We start from the raw sequence: 24,443 nt of genomic DNA on the forward strand, positions 1-24,443 counted from the left end.
GGAGTTAACCATCACCAGGCTGATGAGCAATGTCAGCCACATTTGAAACCATGTGGATGTTTCAACAATGAATGTTTCAGCACTGAATGAACAGCGCTGTTATCACAGAAGACAGGATTCCATTCTCTCACTCTGTGTGGTTGCAGTCATCTCTGGATTATGTGTAGGCTGTACTCTAATCTGTGTCTATTTGCTAAACTGTTTCCAATAAAAGCACACACAGGTCTGTAAGCACTATGTAAGTCAGAGATGGTGGCTTAAGGAGGGTGTGCTAAATTTCCAAGCAAGATGTTTCTTAAAGAGCAAAGTCCCAGTGAAGATGGAATATTTTAGGTTTGCTAACTCTTGTTCAGTCATAAAATGTCTTTTATAGTTTTAATGCATATGGACTTTAAACCTTTCGGTAAGTGGATTCTAAACAAGAAACCTACAGCGGTTTGCAAAATTGATGTTCCTTTGATTCAACTTGTATGGAGGTGCTGAAATAAAAGGAAAGGAGTACACATGTTTTATAACTGTGGTGTTCAGCTCACAGTCTCAGGGCTGTGGTGCAGTAGATCATGGGCAGACTCTCATAACAATATATTTCATTGCAAGACAGATATTTGTATTGTTCCAGAAGCTTCTGCATTAGTTTTGTGTTTTTGCATACTGCATTCTTGTCAGTCACAATAGAGTATTAAAATACATACAAAGCCCATTGACTCTGATCACCGTTACAAAAATGGCATCAATTAGAAGTATCAAATACTGTACAGTGTAATAGCAACATTTATTTTAATTTACAACTATAAATAAAGCTTGAATTACAAGTTATTGAATTGTAACCTTCAAGCCTTTTAAGGTTTGTCAGCTCACAACAAACATACAATTGCCCTTTTTTTGTTTATTTTGTTTTTCACAAATGCATAAAAACACATAGAAGGCTTACAGAGCGACCCTGGTAGTTATTTGCTTTCAAAGATCTACTGTAGCTACACTACTGCAGTGTTTCCTCAACTAAAGGCCTCCACATGACCAGGGTAATAAAGTGTTTTATGTTCATTAGGAAAGGCTCTCTCTGGGCGCTCGGTTTAAAACACTGCACAGTACCACTGCACCATTATTAAGATATGAGTTATTCAACCCATAAGCATTTCTCCTCTTCCATTCCATAAAACACATCAACGCCCTAGGCCAGCCATGTCGCCTTTACATGTACACTCCAGTTCACAAACGCATGATGTTGTTCTTTATGCTCAAACACAAATACAGCAGGTGGTTTAGATACAAAGACATGGAACCCTGGAGGACTGCTGCAGTGCATTACATATGCTGTAGTCAGCTCAAGCTATTTCTGTTGCCCCCAGTCAGCTAGCCAAGAAGCAGCCCTGCCCATTTCAGATCAACCCTGCAGGTTAATCCATTGAGGCCTTAAGTTCTTAATCATTTTAAGCTCTGTACGCATTTTAAGTAGCTCTATCCAGGCACATGAGTGTATGAATTCATTGCGGAGATTGGCTAATCTGCACATAGTTAACCAGAAAGATTATGAAATAGCAGAAACATGGCAAGTAAAAGGAACAAAGAGGTGAAGGTTAGCTTGATTATAAGCAGTAGATTGACCTTCACCAGAACCTATTTGCATAATATTAATTTCTTCACATTATTGCTTTCCATTGCCAAAGAAATTGCATATGACTATTTGAAGTAACGAGAAAATACACAGGTGGGAATTCCCCGTGTGCAAGAGCGCTCCCATATTAATTTGTCTTCTAGATGTACGACTCAGGCTCCCACGCACACAGCCAGTAAAGTATGTACAGTAGCCTGACGAATAGTCTGCAAAATAGTTAATATGCTTACAGCGGTCTTCATCAATAAAGATTTTAATTACTGCTAAGAATTGCTGACCCACGCACATCATATGGTTTATGGCTGGCTCTTGTCGCTGCAGTTACTGAGGGAACAGTAAAAAAAAAAAAGCAGAAACACAGCAGACCATGAAATATTTGGTGCATGGGATTACATTTCGTAGATTAAAAACTGTGAGAGAGAAACTAGGAAAAAGCTTCACAGTGTCTTTGTAATTTAGAGTCCATCTAAAAATAGGTACAACTTTGAGAATAATTCAATATGATTGGTTTTGTTCAGTTATGTAAACAAATAATCTTTAGTCCTCAATTTACAGGAGCTGCATGAACACCAAAGAGAAGCAGCGGTTAAGCAGATACAGAGGGTAAGAAGAAGATGCGTTTTAGGAAAAGTTTAAAGACGGTATTATGATCACATTTAGCAAAGATGTTTCCTGGTGCATGGGATATTTCCACATAGCTACTTGATGGGTAGGAATATGTGGAGAGAAATAGAAGAGCATGCAAAGAAAATTTGAATGAAGAGATAATAAATAAATAATAGGAATGAATAAAATAGGGAAAAGTCCAGATGGAGAGACCAATGAAAAAGTGTCTGACATGGAATGGTGTGCAAAGCAACTTGTGACCAAACTTATTTATTGCTGTAAATTAGTCTTTGAAATTAACCAAATCAAAATGACATTAAGGGGGTGGTGGTTATGGAAGTCCAGTAAATTACGAGAAATTGAGTATGCGATGTCCCATTAACCAGTGACTGATTTTGTCCCACTGATAATAATACAGACTGGAATATAGTAACTCAAGTTCCTACATTCTTCTTATTCCTACAGGCTAATCAGTCCACTATCATTGGTTCTGGATACGTCACATGGGCTTAACTGCTGGGCAATAAATGCCATATTATGAATAGATTAACGGGCAACGTAATACACGCCCTGTTTTATTCACCCATTTCGTGGGATGTGTATTTACAGAGCGAGAAAAGAAACACAGGGAAAGAGAGTAAGGTTAATTGCAAGAGGGGAACTCTGGAGCAGAGTGCTAGAGAGGCTTGTGTGTGTGATGAAGTCGAGGCCATGTTTATTAGTAGAGGAGTGAAGGGACGAGCAACTAGTAAAACAGAGGAAAGAAGATCGATGGATACATAGATGGATGGATGGCTAGATGGATAGATTAGATACAAATACACAGAACGGATGTGCACGGAGAAGCCTCTCAGCTGAGGTGAGGAGAGAGACTGACTTCTGCTTCACACTGATAGCACAGACTGAATCAATGTGAATCCCCTCTCTCTCCTCCTGCTCTCTCTCTCTCTCTGTGGGAATTCTCTGACCCAGTTAGCTCCTCCACCAGGCAGCAGCACAGTTATTTTTACATATTAACAGGAGACAATACTTTGTCCTCTACCCGTCCTCCCCTCATCGGCATGCTTCCTTCTGCTACTCTCCTCCTCCATCTTAGTTCTCATCCTTTCCTTCTCGCACTGTCCCATGCTTTCCCCTCTTTTCTGTGTCGCTTCTCTATTTGCTTTGATCCTTTATCCTCCTTTAGAGACTCCCTGCTTTGTTCGGTGGTATTCTGCTATATTGATGGCAATGTGACTACAATAACTTGAGCAAAATGGCAGACTATTGTGCACATAAACAAAAGCAAATCATCAATACAATTATGACGGGGTTTTAGATATTAGTGCCACATTTCGAATTATACTTATGGGATTTGACTTTATTTGGTGTTATACTTGGTGCAATTCGCAAAGCATTGTACTGTAGCACAATGGAAAGAGCAGGATTCAGAGTTTACATTTCAATGCAAATACACACGCAGTATGATATCACATGGTACCCTACAAATACACAGGCAAAGTGTCAGTCCTGTCTAAGTTATGCAGATGATGTTCACTTCACAATAGCACATTAAAATGAACAGACATCACAGCTTCACTTCATGTATCTGTATTTTCCTCCTCTCCTCTCTCCTCTCCTCTCCAGAGAGTAAAGGGACAGAGAGTGGTTGCAGGTGTAGACAGGTCATCTATTCGCCTCCTAATGATGATGGATGGCAGGACTGCAGAGAGCAAGAGCCGAGAGAAAAGTGGAGCGATGCAAGGAGATAAAGAAATAGCGGAGTAAGAGAAGACTGTGTTTTATATTTGTCTGCTGGCGGGCAGATGGCGGGAGTTTTAGTGATATGTTGATCCTCAAGTGTTTATATCATTCTTGTCATCTACAGTACCTGATGAGAGAGAGACACACACACACACACACACACACACACACACACACACACATCTGTGAGGTGTGCTTGCAAAGGGACATCTGGTACCTTGAGAAGCATGCTTCTGAATACATACATGTACCTTGAGTACGTGTGTGTTTGTGTGTGCGCACACACACACACACACACACACACACACATTTTCTCACCAACTCGTGGTAGTTTCACAAACAGTGCTGTACTCTGTTCCTGTATTTTAGTGCCATATTTAAAAATAAACAATCATTTTACTTGAACAGATGTTTGTTTGGTGAACAGCAAATCCCTGTATTTCGGAGATAATCATATTGTCTTATCATAAAAGGAATCCTCGATGTATACCAAACACACACTCCAAGAGATACAGGCTACTGACAACAAGTACATGAAATGATTAACACTTTGTTTTGTTAGTACTGTTTGTGATAAGTCAAACGCAGAATAAACAGTAGATACAATATGGAGTAAGGCTACATCTAATTAATATTGTTGTCATTGTCCTTGAAGTTTAAAAAAAACAAGATAAAGTTAATCAGGCCCAAAATTAGGTCTTCAAATTGCTTGTTTTGTCTGACCAACAGCCTAAAACCCAAACATATTTAATTTATAAGCATATAAAGCAACATATCCTCACATTTACGATGCTATTGCCGTAGCGTAGTTCTCAAAACGCAATACTTTTTGGTATTTTACTTTTTACATTTGAGAAGTTAATAAAAAATGTAGTAGAGTCCGTTCTCTGGCCCCACAGTAGAAACCTCTTTAGACACGGTATCGGTGCTGAATGAGAAGACACGTGTTAGGTCACAAGCATCACATCCGCCACACTCCAGCCTCTTCCTCCCCTCTATAGCGCATCTCACCTCCCTTCTATCTGACAGCTTCCCGTCTCAGACGTCCAGTAGCAGTGTGAATGTAAGGTTGACGGATAGGAAGTGTTACTGCACACACACACACACACACACACACACACACACACACACACACACGCACACGCACAGACATGCACAGACACACATGCACAGACGCAGTGGTACAGTCTCAACCTTCCCAAAGTACAGACAAGGAGGCAGGCTGTAGCTATGGCAACCCAGGGAGAAGGGAAATGATTGGGCAAGGCTTGAATTTGTTAAGTGCTACTGTATGAAGCCCAGGGCGAGACTTAGTCACTCTTTCTCATTTGGTGTGTGTCGAGGCTTCTCTTCCTCCCTCTCCTTCCTGTCTGTCTTTGTCATGTTCGGTCTGATCTCTCCGTCCGTTGTCGGGCTGTTAAGTGATAGATCTGAGTGAGCTTTACTCCCTGCAGCATGGTCCATAAACCTGGAAAAAGACTAAATGGCATTCATTGGTTGCATTAACTTGCGTGGCTAATTGAATCAAATCCAATGCAGGGGGAGATACAAAGCAGCAGCAGAATATAATCAAATGGACCATATAAGCCCAATGTTTCAACTCCCAGTTATTTTGTCCTTTCTTACTATATCAGATTGGAGCTTTGTTTTGTGATTTGTACCTATTTTCTGTGATCTCCTCATTCATTATGTTCTTGATTCAGCGATTAATCATTTAAAAAAGGTGGACAATGCCCATCCCGATTTCCCAAAGCCCAATGTGACATCTTTCATTGCTTGTCTTTTCCAACTAACAATCCAAAAGCTGAAGCCATGAAGGTTTGGCATTTCTTAAAATAATGAATCAGTTAATCGATTGTGTGTTTCGGCTCTAGATAAAACACTATACTCGAATAGAGGATCCCCGGCAGCTTTGAAAATACTTCTGCAATACTTCCCTATGCCGGTAGTTTAATTTCCACTGATGCAAAATAACACTTTCTCTATCACACATCATGCTGTCAGCCACAAATTAGTTCTTCCTTTAACATCATAACATGACGGTGTTTTTTATGTTCTTTCCTTGGTGGTTCAGCCTTCTACGCTGCATTGGTGTATAGGGTCCTATGTGTGTGTTCTGCTGCAGAATGGGTCAGTGTTAAACCACCGCTGAATGTAGACTCATTTGTGATTTTAGGGACCCACGCCTAGATGTACAAGTGTGCTCACAAACCACCACCAATTGCTGTAGCATAGAGGGGGTCTTTATTGATGTTTGAAACTGATGCGTCTTTGTAGATGCCAGATCACTGTGTGTGTGTGCGCATGTGCATAAATGTATGAATAGATGTGTCCTGGTTCAGAACAGTGTGTGGTGTTTTTCCGTTGGAGCCCTGGCTCAGTGTCCCACCAGCTTTGCTTGAACAAACAGAGTAACTCTACCAGAATTGATGTGTCTTGTTCATGAACCCCCCGGATCATTTTAGCTCACAAAGGTTTGGTCACTAGATCATTTCTTTCACAAGGGAAGGCTTTTCGATTTCTCTGAGCACTTGCTCCTCAGGAATAAAAAGATGCATTTGGCAGCAAATTACTCTGCAGTGGCTGCGTCTGTGTATACGCTTAAATTGTGTTTATAGTTGAGTGGAAGGAGGTCACACACAAGAATGGAGAACAACAGTCTGAACCTGGAAACTCCTTGTCTGCTCTCGCTCCGTCTCCACTTCCCTTCTCATCTGCCTCCCACGTTCTTTCTCTGAATCTATACATTGTTATACATCTCTCACCTTGCATTGGGAGCGTATTGGTGTCTTTGTTTCTCGCCCCTTATCCTCCTATTTCACTGCTGCATTCTGTTCCTTGTTGTAGCTCCAGAAGGGATGCAAACAGGTTTTTTTATCCGATATTGTACACACTAGCTTTTTCTGTCTTCATACCTTCCTCCCATCCTCTCTCCATCTAGCTGCAACCCATCTCACCCTTCACCCTCTACTTGTTTCCTGATTGGAATTCTAAAGCCAAGGCTAAATCCGTGCCTCTTGTTGGATATATAGGTGCTTCCTCCACTGTTGTTATGCATGCGTGTCTTTTTAAACACATTATAAATCGGAGACGTGTATGCAAGAGCATCACCGTAATGAAAATGAGTTATGGCGGAGATTATCTGGATAAGGATTACTTGTAATATTTTCATATTAAGAATGAGGTTAGGCATATTCTCTCACATCATAATTACTATTAAAACAGGTCTAGCATTTAAATTGTATTTCACAAATTGAATAGCCAAACTAATTTAGAATTAAAGTGGTCTATTATAAAAAAATAAAAATATGAAAGCACTCTGGTGTCTCACAGTGAGCTCGAATAATATGCTTCCCATGAGACATCAATCTCACTCGGGTGCAAAGCTAAAGAAACTCTCAATGACCACATTTTCACTGACTGCAATGTTAATAAACACGCTGGACTGAAGTAGAACAGCGAACCTGAGAATCGTTGACTTGACAGAAGTACGGCTTCAGTGACTCAATGACTTACTTTTGTGTTTGTGTTTGTCATGAAGAAACTCGAGAAATTCTTGGAAATAAGTAATTCATCATGAAAAAAGCAGAAATAAAACAAAAAAACAATTAGTTGACTAATCGACTAAGAGGGGGGCAGCCTTAATGTAAATGTATTTTAAATTCCCATCATTGTAGAGCTGTAGAAGTGATGTTACAATTTGCGCCATTTATATTTCCGTTTTTTTTATCTTAAAAAGTTCAATCGTTTAAAAGTTCCTGTTTGCTTTTCCACCATGTTTTGTGTCCACACTTCATTAAGTGTATTATTAGTGCCTGTAGTCCATTGGCTAATGGCTACATCGCCACACATTACACTGTGAGGGCTCAAGCTGATGAAACAGCCCTTTTTAACCAGGAACTCTGTGCCTGTTTCACCAGAGGCGTGAAGGCACTGTGAAGGCACCTGCACTCACGAGAACACAGCGCTCTGACAGTGTGAAGATATGTGGTGAAACGTATCCCATGAACTCGGGGCTGTTGGTGAGTGTGTTCTCATTGTCGTGTGAGGAAATGAGCAGCTTAAAAGGTGGGGCTGACTCCTAGACCTGGTGAGCACTTTGCTTTATTCAAGGTGGTAGATAGCGAGTGCTCAGCCCTGCCGCTGAATCCTCAAACAAGCCAGCGGGCTCTTATGCAGTGCGTGGACCAGAATTCAGAGCAGCTGGACAGACGAGACCACACAGACCTCTTCATTCATGTCTGTGTTTATTGTGGCATTTGTACTTTTGTTTCCTCGTTGGTGTGTGTACTTTTCTCTGTTCACACGTGTGTTTTCAGATACTTTTCCCCACAGCTTGTCTGATTTAGAAAATGCAATCAGGGAAACTGGCAATCTTTCACTAACAAGTTCAATGTCTTCCAGGTTGTGTTTGATGCATGAGTCAGGTTCTCTTACCACCTACTGCAGCAGAAAATGATGTCTTTGTTTATGCTCCATCGCACCGCAGTGTCTCAGTTTGACACAGAGCTTCTTATTTCTCACTGGCAGTAATGGTTCACAAATGAGATGTGAAGGATAGTCAAATTAGATAATGCAGTAGGCTGAAGGTTTATTTTTCTTACTCTATTGATAACACGTGTCAGTCACTGGAGACCATTATCTGACAGTACGTCTCCATAAACCGCCCTCCCTCTAGTGCTCTGCCACATCAGGGAAAAATACAAATCTATGATTTGAGCTTTTTGATATTCTTCGTCTAGAGGTGTGAAAAATTATGTTCAAGCCGAATCTACATTTCTTACTTTAACTCTACCTAATAAATATGCCAGGTTTTCTGTGAAAAATAATTATATAAAGATATTTTTTTAGATATGATGTGAACATCTCTTAACAGTGTAGCTTCATGTTTTGTTTGGGATCTGATTCGTACTGTATGTTCATTTTATATTGAATATGATGAACCGTTGACATTTGTTTGTATCAAACTGTAATTACTAAAACAGATTGCTGACTCACAAGTTTGAATGATGATCAATCTTTTGCTTGCAAAACAATTTTCATTTATGATTTACTTGTAATTGGGATTTTTAACAAGGACCAGAACTGTCAAACTGCCACATCTTGTTTCCCAGCTGTCTAACTGACCAACGTTTTTCTACACAAGTACACAGCATTTTAAAATAAATGGTGTAAGTAATTTGACTTAGTGACAGTCTAGACATTACTCAAATAAATGCATTCAATGTTAAAGAGTTAAGAGTATTTTAATAAGTACAATTTATTTGATCTCAATAAGGTATTATTAAAACTAACTGCCATGGTGTTGACTGCTCATACCACATTTTCTAGCACTACAGGAAGATTAATTGTTTGTGTGTGTGCGGTGTACTTGTAAGGTGTGTGTGTGTGTGTGTGTGTGTGTGTGTGTGTGCGTGTGCGTGTGCGTGCGTGTGCGTGTGCGTGCGTGTGCGTGTGCGTGCGTCAGACTTATGTGAATAGACAGTCTGTGACTGGGAACCAGTTTGTCTTGAAGAACCATGGCATTGCGTCTACACCAACCAACACCCACCTCAGTTATGTTCTACTAAACGAGGTGTGACTGCTTCCCCAAACAACACAAATACCACACAACTCTTCTGCTTTGATTTTCTTGGCTCTGGACTGCGTCTCCTATTTGTGAGGGAGCACCAACGTCTGCTCGTTGTATCAGGTTTGTCAGGATCATCACTGTCAGACTTTGCTCCACCAGGGAGGGGCCAGTATTACATAGTGTTAGTATTATTTATTGTATATAAATTATTATGCATTGTATAAGGATAAGGATTATTACTGTTTCAGACATGTCATAAATCCACTCATAAATAATGAACCAAGCAGTGTGATATTTCTCAGTAGTCCAGCAGCCAGGGTTGTTCTTATTGATTTACAATAAGGCAAATTAAACCCAACAAGATAATTTAATTACGCGACCTTGTTCTTCCGTTAATGGAGCCTAAAGATGTCTGAGCTAATAGAAGAAAGAGGACCATCTAAAAACCACAACTTAAGGAAACTAATGTTCAGAAAGTAAAATGTGAAACATGATATGACATTGATTGACAGCGAGGGCGGGTGTTAAGTGTTACTGTAGCTTTGTTTCACACCTAAGTCTGAAATGACTATAGAGAATGGTAGTCAGGACAATGTTTACTGGAGAATAGAAGTGGCTGAAACCAATTAGGGCTCTACATTAAGTGTTACCACCAGGTTGCCATTGGCATCCATTTTGAGAAATTGGCAAACAATTCTTGGCCTTTAGTTGACACTTTTTAACACCATAAAAAATACGGACAGCAGAACTTGCACCCCATTTTTTTTTTTTTTTTAGGTTTCTTGAATTAGTGATGTTTGAAAGACGAAGCACACTCGTGTGTTCACTCGTGTGTGCGGTGAAACAAATTTGATTGATTGACAATGAGGTTAAAAATCCGACTAACAATGACACAAGGTTAACTGACTAAACATGGCAGCTATGTTTTCAGTTTCGTTAACTAAAGACTGATGACTGCTGCCAACCACTTTTAAAAGTTAGTGTTGAGTCCTGCCAATTGGATATTTCACAGTTTTTATGTTTAAAATGTAGTCTATGCAAAGCCGTTTGGTAGCTACAGGTGATTATTACAGTGTGGTTGTACATCATGTCACATTTCATTTAAAGTAAGCAACTTTCCCATGCTATGCTGGGCGTATAGTAGAAGAATGGGTCAGCAGTGCTTGAGACCAGCTTTGGAGAATTCAGCAGACATGCTTATCGGCTGCTTTTCTCAAAGTCAAATGTGTCCTTCAGGAATAAACCACAATATTCTCTGTTATACAGTGCAATATGTTTCGAGCTCACTCTTTGTAATCTGATTGCATGGAAAGAAAATATGGAAATGGAATTGATGTTGCATGCATGTATTTATGTACCAGCACATAAGCAAATGAGAAAGGGAGGGCCCACTTCCTCTGCAGGGACAGGGTCTCAATTTTCTGGTCAGTGAGTGTTTACACACTTAGAAAAACTGTTTTTTCCACAAGTAGTTTATTTCAGTTTCTGTCCTTTTTTTCTAATCTCTTCTTTTACTCTCCTCTTTTTCTTTTTTTCATATTATTTTCTTTTTTGCCCTCACTAGTTCTCTTTCCGGGGATGTTTTCAGGAAGAAGAGGGAAAAGTACTATCAAAATGAAGGGTTGGCTACATGCATAAGTGAAGCAGTCATACTTGAAGGCAAAATAAGTACTCTCACCGCACAGAGAATAAATATACACTTGCCTAATAGAGGTTTTAGTCTTTCAACTTCTCATCTTTAAGTGTCTGTTCGGCTCTCATACCTCAGATGGATAGCAGCGGAGTGTTTCTCCGTCTCTCATGCTTTTGTTGGCGTGAGTACCTCAGCAGACTGTCATTGGTTTCACACAGGACACAACGTCATTGTTGACTTATTTTACCTTACTTTAGGGAAGTAATTTACGTGTTTATCTAATGCCATCTGTGTTAGTTCCGTAATAAATTATTTTAACCCAGAGCACGATCTTTTTGTTCTAAACAGGTTCTGCACTGCAGGGACTTGCTCACGCGCCCTGATCACTTATGACGCTGCACAATTGTAGAACGCATCATAAGACATCATACGAACCGCTGCATGAGGATACATTATATTATTGACGTAAACAAGTATATCCTTAATTGCACCATCTGTGACGTCAGCTGGTGAGGGTTTCACTGATGTCAAGTTGAACATGATCCTTAAGTGCTGTCGCACTGATGTTAACTGACCTTTGAACTCTTGTCTTCTCAGGTACCAAACCCTGCCTGCTCTGACATCGTGACTCCAGACAGACACACTGGCTGACGGACACTGAATTTGAAGTGGGCAGATAAACAGATTGGAGGAGAGAGGGAGGTGAGTGAAAAGAATAACAAAATCCACTCCTATTTCTCCATCTGTATGTGTCTGTTTACTGCTGGACTGCTGCACGATGGTTGGCTGGAAAACAACACATATCTATGACTCAAATCTTCCATCACCATCTCTCTCTGTCTATCTCTCTCTCTATATATATATATATATATATATATATATATATATATATATATATATATATCTCTCTCTCCCTCCTACTGTGTGCCAGTATGTGGTCTATACCCATCAATGCACGCTCTCTCCCTTTCCCATCAGTGTATTTTAATCAACACAAGCCCTGTATTCATCTGGTGGTCAGGTCCTCAGTATTCTAGATCAGTGTTTTTCAACTTTTTTTGAGCCGTGGCACATTTTCTACAATAAAAAAATCCCGCGGCACACCAACAACCCAAAAAGTTACAGAATGTCACAGTATTCAGTGTTTCCCCTAGGTTTACAGCTTTAGGGGGGGGAGCGACTGACGGACATACTACATCGTGGCACCTCACAGTACTACAAAGTAATACTTCACAGTACTAGTGACTCCATCTGTGCTTTTATAAATAATAGAACATTGAAATCACTTTCAATTAAACCAGATTGCTCCATCAGACAAAAACAAATGTGTTAACACTTTGTTAGAAAAATGAAAATAAAGTTATATCCGTGCAAAAAATAGCTAATATTTAGTTACAACTAAATAGCTTATTGTGGAAAACAACAAGCTATTTTTTTGCAAAACAGAATGAGTGCAGATGTGTGAGCATAACGTTGTATCATTAATAGTGGCTGCAGTGAGCTGCTTTCCTCTACAACTCTTTTGAAAACGAGGTAGATTTGATACAGCCGTTCTCAATTCATGCTCCATGTTTAGCGACGCAACAGCAGAAAAGACAACCTCACGGAGATCTCATAAAGATCGAATTGACAGAAATCGGCGAGTCGTACATGCGCATGTGACCTATTAATGGCGTACGGTAAAATCAGCATTTCCTCTTGCGCCCCACCTGTAATACGCCCCAGTTTGATAAATACTGACTTAAAGGAAGCATAGTGTTCATTTATTTTAATGATGACCACAAAGTGAGCAGGCTTTGTCACTTGAGTGTGTTTTTCGGGCTTTTGGAAGAATATTTCCAGAGCCTCAGAAACGTCATTGATGGAGCGCCAGGCTGCAGCCTGTTGGATGTTTGTCTTGACCTACAAATACCTTAACTGTTGGGCTTTAAACGTGAGAGCTCATAGCTTAAAATAGTGATAGCTTAAAGCAGCAAATCCCATTGTGAAAAGCACGCGACATATTTTTCGCCGCTCTCTCTGTCCACTGTGTGCTCTCCTGTGTGCATCGCATCGGGGCGGAAAGAGTTGTAGACGCGACCCAGAAATTACAAGCTGTCGTGTACGATCAATAACATACGGCCATTTAGTTTGTTTAATAGCAGAACAAGGTGCAGACCTGTTCTATAGGAAACTACTAGGCCAGCCACTATATTGCAGGCTCAGACGCTCAACAATGGAAAATTATTTGCGGCAGCTAAATAATATTTTTTTGGACCAATTAAGTGAAATTGGAAATTTTCGCACGGCACACCTGACGATCTGTCACGGCACACTGGTGTGCCGCGGCACAGTGGTTGACAATCACTGTTCTAGATGAACATTGAGGTTGCCTTTACGTTAGACACGTTTCTGTCTCACAGCTGGTCAGCGGCTGTGGTCCAAGTGGTTGCAGAGTTCACTCGCTGCTTCGGTAAACTGCCTACTTATGTATGTTAAGTAGCTTTTATGCATTTCACCCAGCGGCCTTCCCCACTATCATCTCTGTGGGAGTGTTTTGGGGTCTGCGTTTATGTGTAAATAATTGATTGCTGTAGAGGTTTTTAGTGGATCGCTGGTAAGACTGAACCAGGCAGAAGAAGGCGCTTCCAGGTCCTGCACCTCCTCAGTGGGCATAACATTACTATAACATGTCTGCTGCCGCTCAGTGGGCTCCCTGTGTTGTTTGGGATGGAGGACATTCATTTGTTGAAGATATTATTGTTATGACGATATCATTAAAATATGTTGTCAAGCTAAAAAAAACACACGAAAGCTGGATTTTGTCACTATGAAATCTGGTGAATTGTGACTGTCATTTGTTTTAGCAATTTCTTTCACATGTTTCATACTAAATGATGAACTGGTTAAACTAAAAAGAATAGTCAAGGCATTGATAATGACAATTATCTGTAGCTTTACCCCAGTTTGTATTTAGTAACAGATTCAAGGTAAAGAGCCAAACAATGTATTCTGGTTTCTCCCCATGCTGTACAGTGTATACGTTATACCTGTGTTGTTTCACTTTCACTATGAGAGGCACAGCCCTCCTTCTTTCCCTCTCTTGCTCCACTCATTTGTGTGAGTTTTCTCTGCTTGTTTATTTATCCCGCTTGGCCTTCTATCACTAAATGTCTTGATTTCTCTCTGCCTCCTTCTTGCTTCTTCTTCCTGTGTGTCATCCCTTCTGTCTTCCTTGCCCCTTAGCCGCAGTGTCCTTGAGAAAGCAGTGACTTTGCCGGTGAGCGCAGTAGAGCCTCTCTCTCTCTCGCTCTGTCTCTCGCTCTGTCTCTCTCTCTCTCTCTCTCTCTGTCTCTCGCTCTGTCTCTCTCTCTCTCTCTCCCTCTAACAAACTCTTTCACTGACGCTCACTCAATCCCCTTGAACATAGATATACACTAACACACACACATTTGGAAGGTCCATGGCAACACTGTCAAGCAGAACCAGCCCTTACAAGTCTCTTTCCTTTAGTCCACATAAATAATTCATGACCCGTAACATTGGCTGTACTTTATGCAAATATTGACAAACCTTTGGCTGAGAAAAAATGAGACGGGCGTGTCTTGTGCACACTTATGCACACTTACTGTTTTCAGAAACATGGAGTAAATCAAACTGCTCCTACAAATACAATATCTCAAAGTCATGGCACACTAGAGTGTTCCCAAAATCATTTGTTCAGAAGATAGTGAAAGGGAGTTATTAATTAGTAAAAAAAAAAGTCGACCAATAATTCAAACGTTTCTGTCAAATCCTCATCTGTTGTTTAAACGATGAGACATTTCAGAAAACTGGATTTGTTGCACATGTTAAATTACTCTTCCTCAAGGTTTGTTACAGAATTCTAACAAATTGCCCTCAGGTGATACCGCAGTTAGCTGCCAGTATGGAAACACGATCCCTTTGTGGCCTCCTCCTCATTAAAGGCGCCCTCCACTAATCTTAGATCATGACAGCCCATTGTCACAGTTTTCCGTAGCTTTTGAAATATAGATGGAGTCTGATTGTCTGGTGGTAAGATGAGCTGTTATAGTCTCTTGATGCTGTTTGTTCTCATTGGGCTCTGTTTTCCATTCGAGTTCATAGAGTGCGTATTGGGTCACAGCGTTTTCCTGCAGTCTTACGTGTTTTCTGTTTGAGATCAAGTATCTTGTGGTTACCTAGCTGCAGCGCTACGGCCTTATATGGGAGACGTGTTTTTGTAACTGTATCTTGAAGGTTTATATTGAAGTTGTATTACACTGACAAATGCAATACTTCATGCAATCATTTTTACATTAAAACAACAATGCAGTAACAATATATCAGTGCCGCCATGTTCTCTCTCTCTCTCACTCTTCCTTATGTTTGGCCTACGTTCAGCTGAAAATGCTTCCGTAGCCATGGCGACCAATCCCAAGTGGGAAAAGTTGATGCTGAATCTCTTTCTCGCTTTCCTTTTGTCTCATGCCATCTAATGCCACACACACACACACACACACACACACACACACACACACACACACACACACACACACACACACACACACACACACACACACACACACACACTAGCAAGCCAGAATCTAAAAGACGCAGTTTATGAGTCACATGTTGTTGTGTTTCTTTTGCCGTAGATTTGATTTGAGCACTGAAATAAAATAAGTAGGGCTGGGACGTCTGATTGGCCCGCCTCCACAGTAGCTGCAACCCAGTCTGTGTGTGGGGAAGTCGAGCACGGTGCAGTTCAGCGTGCAGAGATGCCACCAAAACATGCGAAAGTATGCAAGCCGCCGGTGGTGATAAAAATGAATGCAGTGGTGGCGACATTTTACGCAACTGAACGCTTCAATTAACATGATGGGTGTCGAATTAAGTAGAAAAAAACAAGTAGAAAATGAAGTACTCTATTTGTGTCTGTATCACTTTAAGGATAACGGTATTGGTAATATTATCGTTGTTTTTGAAAACGATATCCGGCCCCATAAACTAGTGACCTGATTGCTGAGAACCAGTTCACCCAGGGACAGAGTTCAGGATCTTTTTCTGTCTTCTACACTTACTCTCTTTCTTTGCTGCTTGTTAGTGACCATGAGTGTTACGGTTGACCCTTTGGACGTTTAACACTCGCACAAAAAAGAGGCTGAAGGAGAAAATATATTCAAATAGATCGAAGATGAAGTGAGGCGCATAATAATTTCATAATAATCTGGAGCTTGGATAAGAGAGCGTTGTACTGATGGACAGAGTGAGCTGTCCGACCTCAGCTGCTGAAGGGTGTCATCACACGTGTGTTTGTGAGGTGTTTGTATGCTTCTTATGACATATTGGAGTTAATTAAGACATTTTCTAATCCGGTCATTACACATTTGAATCTCGCAACCATCCAAACATGTTTTTGTGCTATTTGATTCGTTTTATTTGAGTTTCTCCTGTAAGTAGATCTTCCTTATTTATTACATTATCTTTGAATCTCTAGTTTTAATGGACGCAGCCTTGGGCAAGACAGACTGGAGATTTAAAAGTGCAGGAAATACAATTTAGTGAATTAATGATAATTAATAGTTAATTATTAATGACAAGTTCTGTTCCTGTGACTCTGTAAAGTTAGTTTTAATATTAATATAAAACATTTGTTATAAAGTGTGAAAAAGACAGTTGAGATGAATCATTTCAGTCATGGCTCCTCAGGCTCTTGTTACTTCACTTCATCCCTTCTTTCTTTTTCAATTCATATCATCCCCCTTGTTCTTCCATCCTGCTGCCTCCCCTTCCTTCCTTCCTTCCTTCCTGTCTCCACCTTTCTCCGTTCATCCATGTTTCCCACTTCATTCTGCTTTTCTCCCTTGCAGTTTATATTCTTCACTATTTCACCACTTTTCCTCCCTCACCCCCCTTTCTTCTGCCTTGCACGCCCTTCCTTGTGGCTCTATTATTCTTATCTAAATCAGCCACACCCTGTCACCATCTCTCTCCTTTATGTCATCCTGATTTCTATCTTCCTAATCTCTCACCCTCCACCTCCCACACTAGCACATCATATTCCACTTAACTCCCTCTCTTCACCACATGCACCTTGTTAATCTCCCTCATGCTGTTCATTTCTTGCCTTTCCTTCTCTGGTTTTTGTCTTTCTAACCTCCCTTACACTTTTTCTCCCACCGTACACCCATTTAAATCCTGCCTTTCCTCCTCTCTCTTGCTCTCAGTCTCTCACCCCCCCCTCCTCCTGTCCCTTCCTTGCTCCCACTCGGTCTCTCCGTCTTCTAAACCAGAGTCGAAGAGGCAGACAGGAAGGAAGTGTGTAATGAAACGGCCATATCGAGCACACTGCCCAAATTGACCTGGAATGAATGGAGTCACTGATCGGCTCCAGCCAAAGCTGTGCAGATGAAGAAGTAGGGGGCTGGGAGATAAAATTAAGCCGCCTAATGTATTGCACAACATATACTATCAGACAGAATGAGTACACAAACGTGTTTAATTTGGGCATCGGTGAGTCAAAGTACACAATCAACAACGCTGTATGTGTGTTTGCTTGGGAATATTATTATTATTATACCAGTGAGCTGTATTTGAAATAATAGATGATTACAGAAGAATCATTTTCTTTCTGCTGCATTCTGCCTGAAATCGATACTTGGCAAAGTCCATGAATTCACGCATTTCAGCAGAAGGAGGAAGCGAGCTGTATTCAAGATAATTTCTCTGCTGTTTGAACAGAGAACTGAGAGGCAGACGGGCACGGCAGCAGCTAAAGAGAGGCACGTCTAGGAAAGCACCGACAAACAGAAAGAGACGGAATGATATGATGCCCTCTCTCCGAAGTCACTGAAGTCGTTCCATGTTCATTAATGTAAGATGATGTCACTCTGAGGGCATCCTGCAAAATTAATTTCTTAAAAATACTTGAGCCTTCAATGCGATTTGGCTTTCGTGATACGCCACGCTAATCTGCTCATCTGCCTCCACCCGACTGCTTTTATTGATGAAAATACACAGAGAGCGATAGATAGGGAATCGACACACACCACTGGGATATCGTGTGTGTGTGTGTGTAATGTGTTGACAGCTTGCCAGCCAGTGTGTGTTGTTGAGTAGAAGCCCATTAGGGAATTGGTCCACATCTGGACAACCCTAGCTGTCCTCATGTGCTCACAAATCGTACTGTAACGTGCACGTTTCAGAATAGCAACATTCTAATTGATTGTCAATTCTCTCCAAATAATTTAAGTGACCCGTCTAGATTTTTCCGTGACCTGTTCTTTTGCTTTGACTATACCACAACCTTGAAACTCATTGTTTAAATAGATTTTCATCATATTCTATTAGATTTTGTTCTCAATGACATCCACACAGCTGGACCAAACATGAGGTTATTTTCTTTCTGTATCTCACCTCTCTTCTCTTTCTGCCACCCTCTTTTTTTTTTTTACCTACCGTACGTAACCATGAATGAGTGCTGTGTGTCAGTAGCACCCTTTGTTTTGCTATTTATTAATTTGTGTATTTTCTGTATTTATTAATTATTAAGTAACAAAAGTGTCATTTGGATGCAGCTTTTTGGCATTTTCTCGCAGTTATGTGATAAAGTGTTTATAACCACTTACATATTCACAAACCTGCTCGGACCAACACACACGCACAAACGCACACACACAAAGGGCGGAGTGTGACAGCTTTGTGTGTTGGCAAACATGAGCATAGCAGTGAAAAGCCTTTCAACCAGGATTAAGCTGCGAAGTGTCAATGGAACAGACAACTAGGCCAAAGACCACTAGGATATCACTTGCACTGCGACAATCAGTGTCTGTGTGTGTGGACAGTAGTATGTAAAGTAGTGTGGTAAATTAATGGTAAAAAGGAAACACACACACACACACACACACGCACTGTATGCACATTCACAAGTCTTCCCATAGGGAGTGTGGAGCCTCGGCAGAGCCCTGGCAGCACCATCTGTTCCTGCTGAAATCAGCACAGCAGGAGCCTACAGTGCACGCACACGCACACACACGCACGCACACACGCACGCACACGCACGCACACACGCACGCACGCACACACACACACACACAGTTGCAGCATGCTTCAGTTCTGGCATAGTGATAGTCTATTTTTTCCCCACGCTGACGCAGGACAGTATTCAATTGGGTGTGTGTGTGTGTGTGTGTGTGTGTGTGTGTGTGTGTGTGTGTGTGTGTGTGTGTGTGTGTGTGTGTGTGTGTGTGTGTGTGTGTGTGTGTGTGTGTGTGTGTGTGTGTCTATGGCAGTTAAGTTTTCAGTTAAAAGTAAGGTAGCCCATGGAGATGACAGGTGTGTGTCAGAGATGACTAATGCTAAGCTAATTTTAAGATGATGTGGATGCACAAACATATTATGGAGATAGGTAGATAGCCCCATCGGTCAGCCAGTCAGCAGGAACTACACACATACTGCTTTTCTGCATTTTAATAATCGACCGAGGGGAGTTGCATGCCCCTGTCAATGTTATCTATTTCCCTTCCAGATGCAACATCAGCGTTTCCTCTGCTTTCTGCCGCCTCATCAATACTCTGTGGTCTGACCTCCCCTGGCCTCCACCTGCACAGAACCATATTACCCTACTCTAAAACATATACAGGGTAGCAGGGTTGTGTAACTCACATTTTAGACCTACATTTGATGATCACAGGGAAGCTTGTGCCTACAAATAGAAGAAAAAACGTGAAAATGTTACCTGAAAGAAGCTCATCAGCAGTCACAGTTACTGGGTTTAAACAAAGCTTGGCCTAACCTGGTCCTGCTGATGAATGGATTAGAATCCCGATTTGAATCAATGAACTAAAGCTTGTTTCCAAGGTACTGGCTTTTGTCAACTGCATCAGGCTGCATTCCACACGGTACGTGCAGCCCTACAGTGTGTTTAGTTTCTTATTGTGGGCAATCCTGATGCATTTCCTGATTGCAGGCTTTTAAAAGCAGCACAGATGGTTTAGAGGTGATTGCCATTGAACTGTTGAACACTGTCATTGTAGTAGAAGTGAACCTAAATAATTTGAGTCATCACACTGAGCATCTTTTTGAATGAAGGTCTTTTTTTTAATAAAGAAAACATTGATGCAGAAAAACAAGGTCATCTCTTTTTCTTTTTTTTTAAGTTCTGTAAATGGAATAAAACCCCCCCAAAGGGCTTACGTCAACATCTCATCACAAAAGAAACCACGAGCAAACTTTAACTATTAAGGATGATAATCACGTGTAATACCAGACTTACTGACTCTGAAAGACGGAACAAGTCGCTAATAAAACAGCAGGAAAACATAAGAAGTAGGAGGGCTACGATCAATTGGAACAGACCAGGTGCATCAGTTGAAATCAGTGGGGAAATCAGCAAGGTAGAGTAGGTATTAGTAAGTAATTGCTCTTGTGTGTTTCTGCAGTGGAGCGGTGTGTGTCCACTGTGAGGAGAGGAGACTCATGCTTACTCCTTAGTGAGACCATCTATGTTAGACATTTTTCTCCACAATATGTGGCCATTAAAATCACATTGTTCCTGAAAATATCAATAGATGAAACACTTAAAAAAAACTAAAAAGACATAAATGTCTTTAATAATGTACCATTTAACTATTTAATTTGCATTCCCCTTTACTCTCGGTTTTAAAATAGTTCCAGATTACACAAATGAAAACCATTGTTCCGTGGACTGGAATCAAGAGCCATAGTTTTAAATTAATGTGATGTTTTAATCGGCCACTTCCTGTGATTTCAAGTTGCAATTGGCCGTTGTTCTGCCTGTTGTGACACCCGTTAATTAATCTCCTTGCCAACTGCTCAACAACTGCAGCGTAGTCGAGGAACGGACAGAGAAAACAAGACAGAAAAGAAATATACATAAATCAATAAAGGAGGAGCAAATTGGAAAAAGGAGAAAGAAACAGAGACATGGCGAGAAATGGCAAAAGGAAAGCCATTATAAAGGAATATAACTTATATACAGCGTGCACATACATCTTTTTATTCTTTGAGAGAAACGCAACTAAGAATGAACAGGAATGAGGAGAGACAACAACACGCCTCCACACCATCACTATGACGCACATGCAGTACATGCCTGAGATCATATCCCCGGTGTCCTTCGTTCTAATGTCCTTAAAGCATGTGTCGACACTGCTGCATCGCACTGCATTAATGAGACCTAATGCAGACAATATCCACAGCATGTCACTTACTCCTGAGCGTGCCTCACTATGGAGAGTGTTAGAGGGCATGAACGCTGATACCTTTGAATAGGCATGGGCATTGTTGTATTTTGGCTGTTTTCTGTATTTATACAGGTGGAAATCATAAGAATATGTGGGCTGGAAAAACAGCATTTTTTAAGTATTTAAGTTAAATCTCAAGATCTGCTTGACAGTTAACAAACTGGACTAACTATTCCATTGCATTCATATCAAAGGAGCTTCACACTATCTACTCCTGGTAGATTCATAACCTGAGGATTGGCTTTCCATCCTTCTCTGCGACAAACAATCAAGGGTGATCTCCCCATTGCACGTCCAGGTTATCTCAATCGGTGTAATTCCTCATTCACGAAAAGATTGAACTGCTAACCCGCACCACTGGCTCGAGAGGGCTAAGAGTTTTTAATAGTCTAAAATATGTTGTTTTTCATATTTGAACATTATTTTTGCATTTGTGCCCACTGGCCAGGATGATCAGTGTAACGTCCTACTGTTCAGGAACGCCCAACACCTTTACGATGGAAGTGGAAGTGAGTGGAAGTGGCCTTTTCACTGACACCGGCCAGGCATTCCACTCATATTTTAATCACTGGCTGATAATTTGCAATTCCGGTGCGAGCAGTGCCTGGCCTCCACCGCCAGGTGAGCCAGGAAAGCCTTCCAGTGAATGAGAAAAGGCAACCTTCCACTCATCTTCTTATCTGGGCATGTCTCTGAACTCTCAATGGAATACAGCCTATTACTTTGGCTGCAGGGCAAGCTTACTCGAGCCTCCACAGTAGTGCCATTGGACTTGCCCCTCAGATCTGGATAAGTGGGCTCCACATACTGCACACCGAGCGGAACATGAACAAAAGGGCTCAGAGTGTCCGACCTTTGCCTTCGGCCCTAAAACAATAAAAAAGAACAGTGTGTCTAACCAAGAGCTTCTCTCTCATTGAAGTGTCTCCCTTCCTCTGTTTTACTCAAGTTTTCTTTGTGTTTAGACTTTCGTTATCTACATAGTCTGACCAATTTCACACCCTGGTTATTGTCTTTTTCTTCACATGACTTCTTGTCTACAAAGGAAGGACTTCCTTAATTCTTAAATTGAAAGACATGTAAGTTGTTTTCTGGGGGAAAAACTCATTGTTTATTTAGCAGTTCATTTTGGGAAGGAAATGCCTTCACAAGGTTAAACTGTATAACTGGATTGGTGTCACATTGTCAATAAGTTACATTGGTATGAGGATGTTCATTGTGTGTTTGTCTAAAAGTAATCCATTAAGTTTTGTCTGCGTGTTTGTGGTGCTTGTTATAGTTGTGACAATAAGCCATGATGAAATTAAATTGTCACAGAAATCCTGCTACTGGCAAGTAGTCTTTGCTGCTCTCTTCCTGCAATTAGTAGCAACTTTATTTTTCTCATAATACTTTCTATCAGCATAGCTGTGAGTCATTTAACTCTCGTGGCAACAAAAGAAGAGTCTCGGCCCTGCTTTCTTCAGCCCAGATTACATTCAAACTATTGCAACTTCTATTTTAGGCGGCCTGTTTGTAGTCGAGTCTGTTAAAGTCTGCTAAACTTGAGCATTTTAACGTGTCGGAAGCACAGAAATAAGGAAATGGATGAAAAAAGTGTTGTAAAGTTGTAGGAGAGATGAGTAGTGAAACGGACATGAAAAGAAAATACATGAGCGTGCAGAGAATCTTAATGTTAATCGAAATTCTGTATTTTTTTAAACATTTTCATGAAGAACGGAGACCATATTCTCCTTTGAACACTTGGGAGCTTTTCTCTTCAATCTCCTTCACAGTCCCCAAAAAAATATTTATGAAATGAGACGCTTTCTTATTTTCTACCTCTCTCCCTGTCTCAGCATGTCTTTCTCTATTCCTGTATTGCTGTCGATATTTCTGACCGCTTGTCTCCCCATCTGTCTCTATCTGTCTTTGTCTGGCTTTTTCACCCCGGTAGAGAAATAGATGGGCAAACAGGGGTCGCGGTCACGAGCACCTGTTTACACACTGCATGCTCTTCACAACAGAAATGGTTATTTATTGTGCGTGCGTGCGTGCGTGCGTGCGTGCGTGCGTGCGTGTGTGTGTGTGTGTGTGTGTGCGTGTGCGTGTGTGTGTGCTCGCATGGTTTGTCCAATGCATTACCACACACTTTTGCAGATATTTTCGCAGATGCAAACATTATTATGGCAGCAATAACCCTGGAGCCCGCCACACACAAGTCAGTCCTAATGTAACACAGAGACTACTCACACTCTCTAACAGCCTTTCAGGTGTGTGATGAATGTTTAAACATAATCAGAAATAGCACTGGTGAGGAAAAAGCATTCATGAGAGCAAAAATACTTTACCCAAGAATAAAAAGAGGAAAATCAACAAATTGAGCTTTAAAATAACTTAACTGCCAAAAGCATCAGCCATATTTACACCTGCCTAAGATTATCTTCATGGGTGTGCTTCAGTGGAGTGCATAGAGACGTCTGTACAGTTTTATTCAGTCTGAAATGTGACATCAGGGCAAGAGCTGGAATCCACAGAGCTGCAAGAACGTACCGAAGCCTATTGCCTTCTTTGATTGTCATGTTATTATATATGTTATGTTTTGGGGTTGTCCACCCGTGTCTGTCTGTTGAATTTTCGTTCACGTGATACCTCATGAACGCTTCTAGTGAATGTCTTCAAATTTGGCACAAACTTCTACGTGGACTGTTGCACATTTTGGTGGTCAAAGGTCAAGGTTCATCTTTAAAGAAGACAATACCGTGCAGTTAATAATGGTGTCAATTGATAGAAGCTTGAGTTTAGACCTCAGGTGTTGATAAGTTGTATGGAGGTTTTTTGGCACTGACATGATTAATTCATCATTCCTTCATTCATTCATCATCATTCTTCTTCATTCATCAAGCAAATACAAGACCAATCGTTGGTTTGAATGTGGACATTTGTTGATTTTTCTTTGTTTGATATTTGGGTTAACTGAATATCTGAATATATATGTTGGGACAGTTGAATAAAACCAGCAATTTGAAGACATCACCATGGGCATTA

The 24,443-nt window shown here is 40.9% G+C and overlaps 1 protein-coding gene across 1 annotated transcript in view; it reads left to right on the forward strand.

Annotated features, from left to right (window-relative positions):
* The window catches only part of strbp (spermatid perinuclear RNA binding protein), a 70,192-nt gene that overhangs the window by 12,200 nt on the left and 33,549 nt on the right, over nucleotides 1–24,443 (forward strand). The window contains exon 2 of the mRNA XM_079235565.1: nucleotides 11,767–11,871. The gene's annotated coding sequence lies outside the window, so the exon portion shown is untranslated. The remainder of the gene's footprint in view (nucleotides 1–11,766; nucleotides 11,872–24,443) is intronic.

Source organism: Taurulus bubalis (genome assembly GCF_910589615.1).
Source record: "Taurulus bubalis genome assembly, chromosome: 19".
Taxonomy (NCBI): Eukaryota; Metazoa; Chordata; class Actinopteri; order Perciformes; family Cottidae; genus Taurulus; species Taurulus bubalis.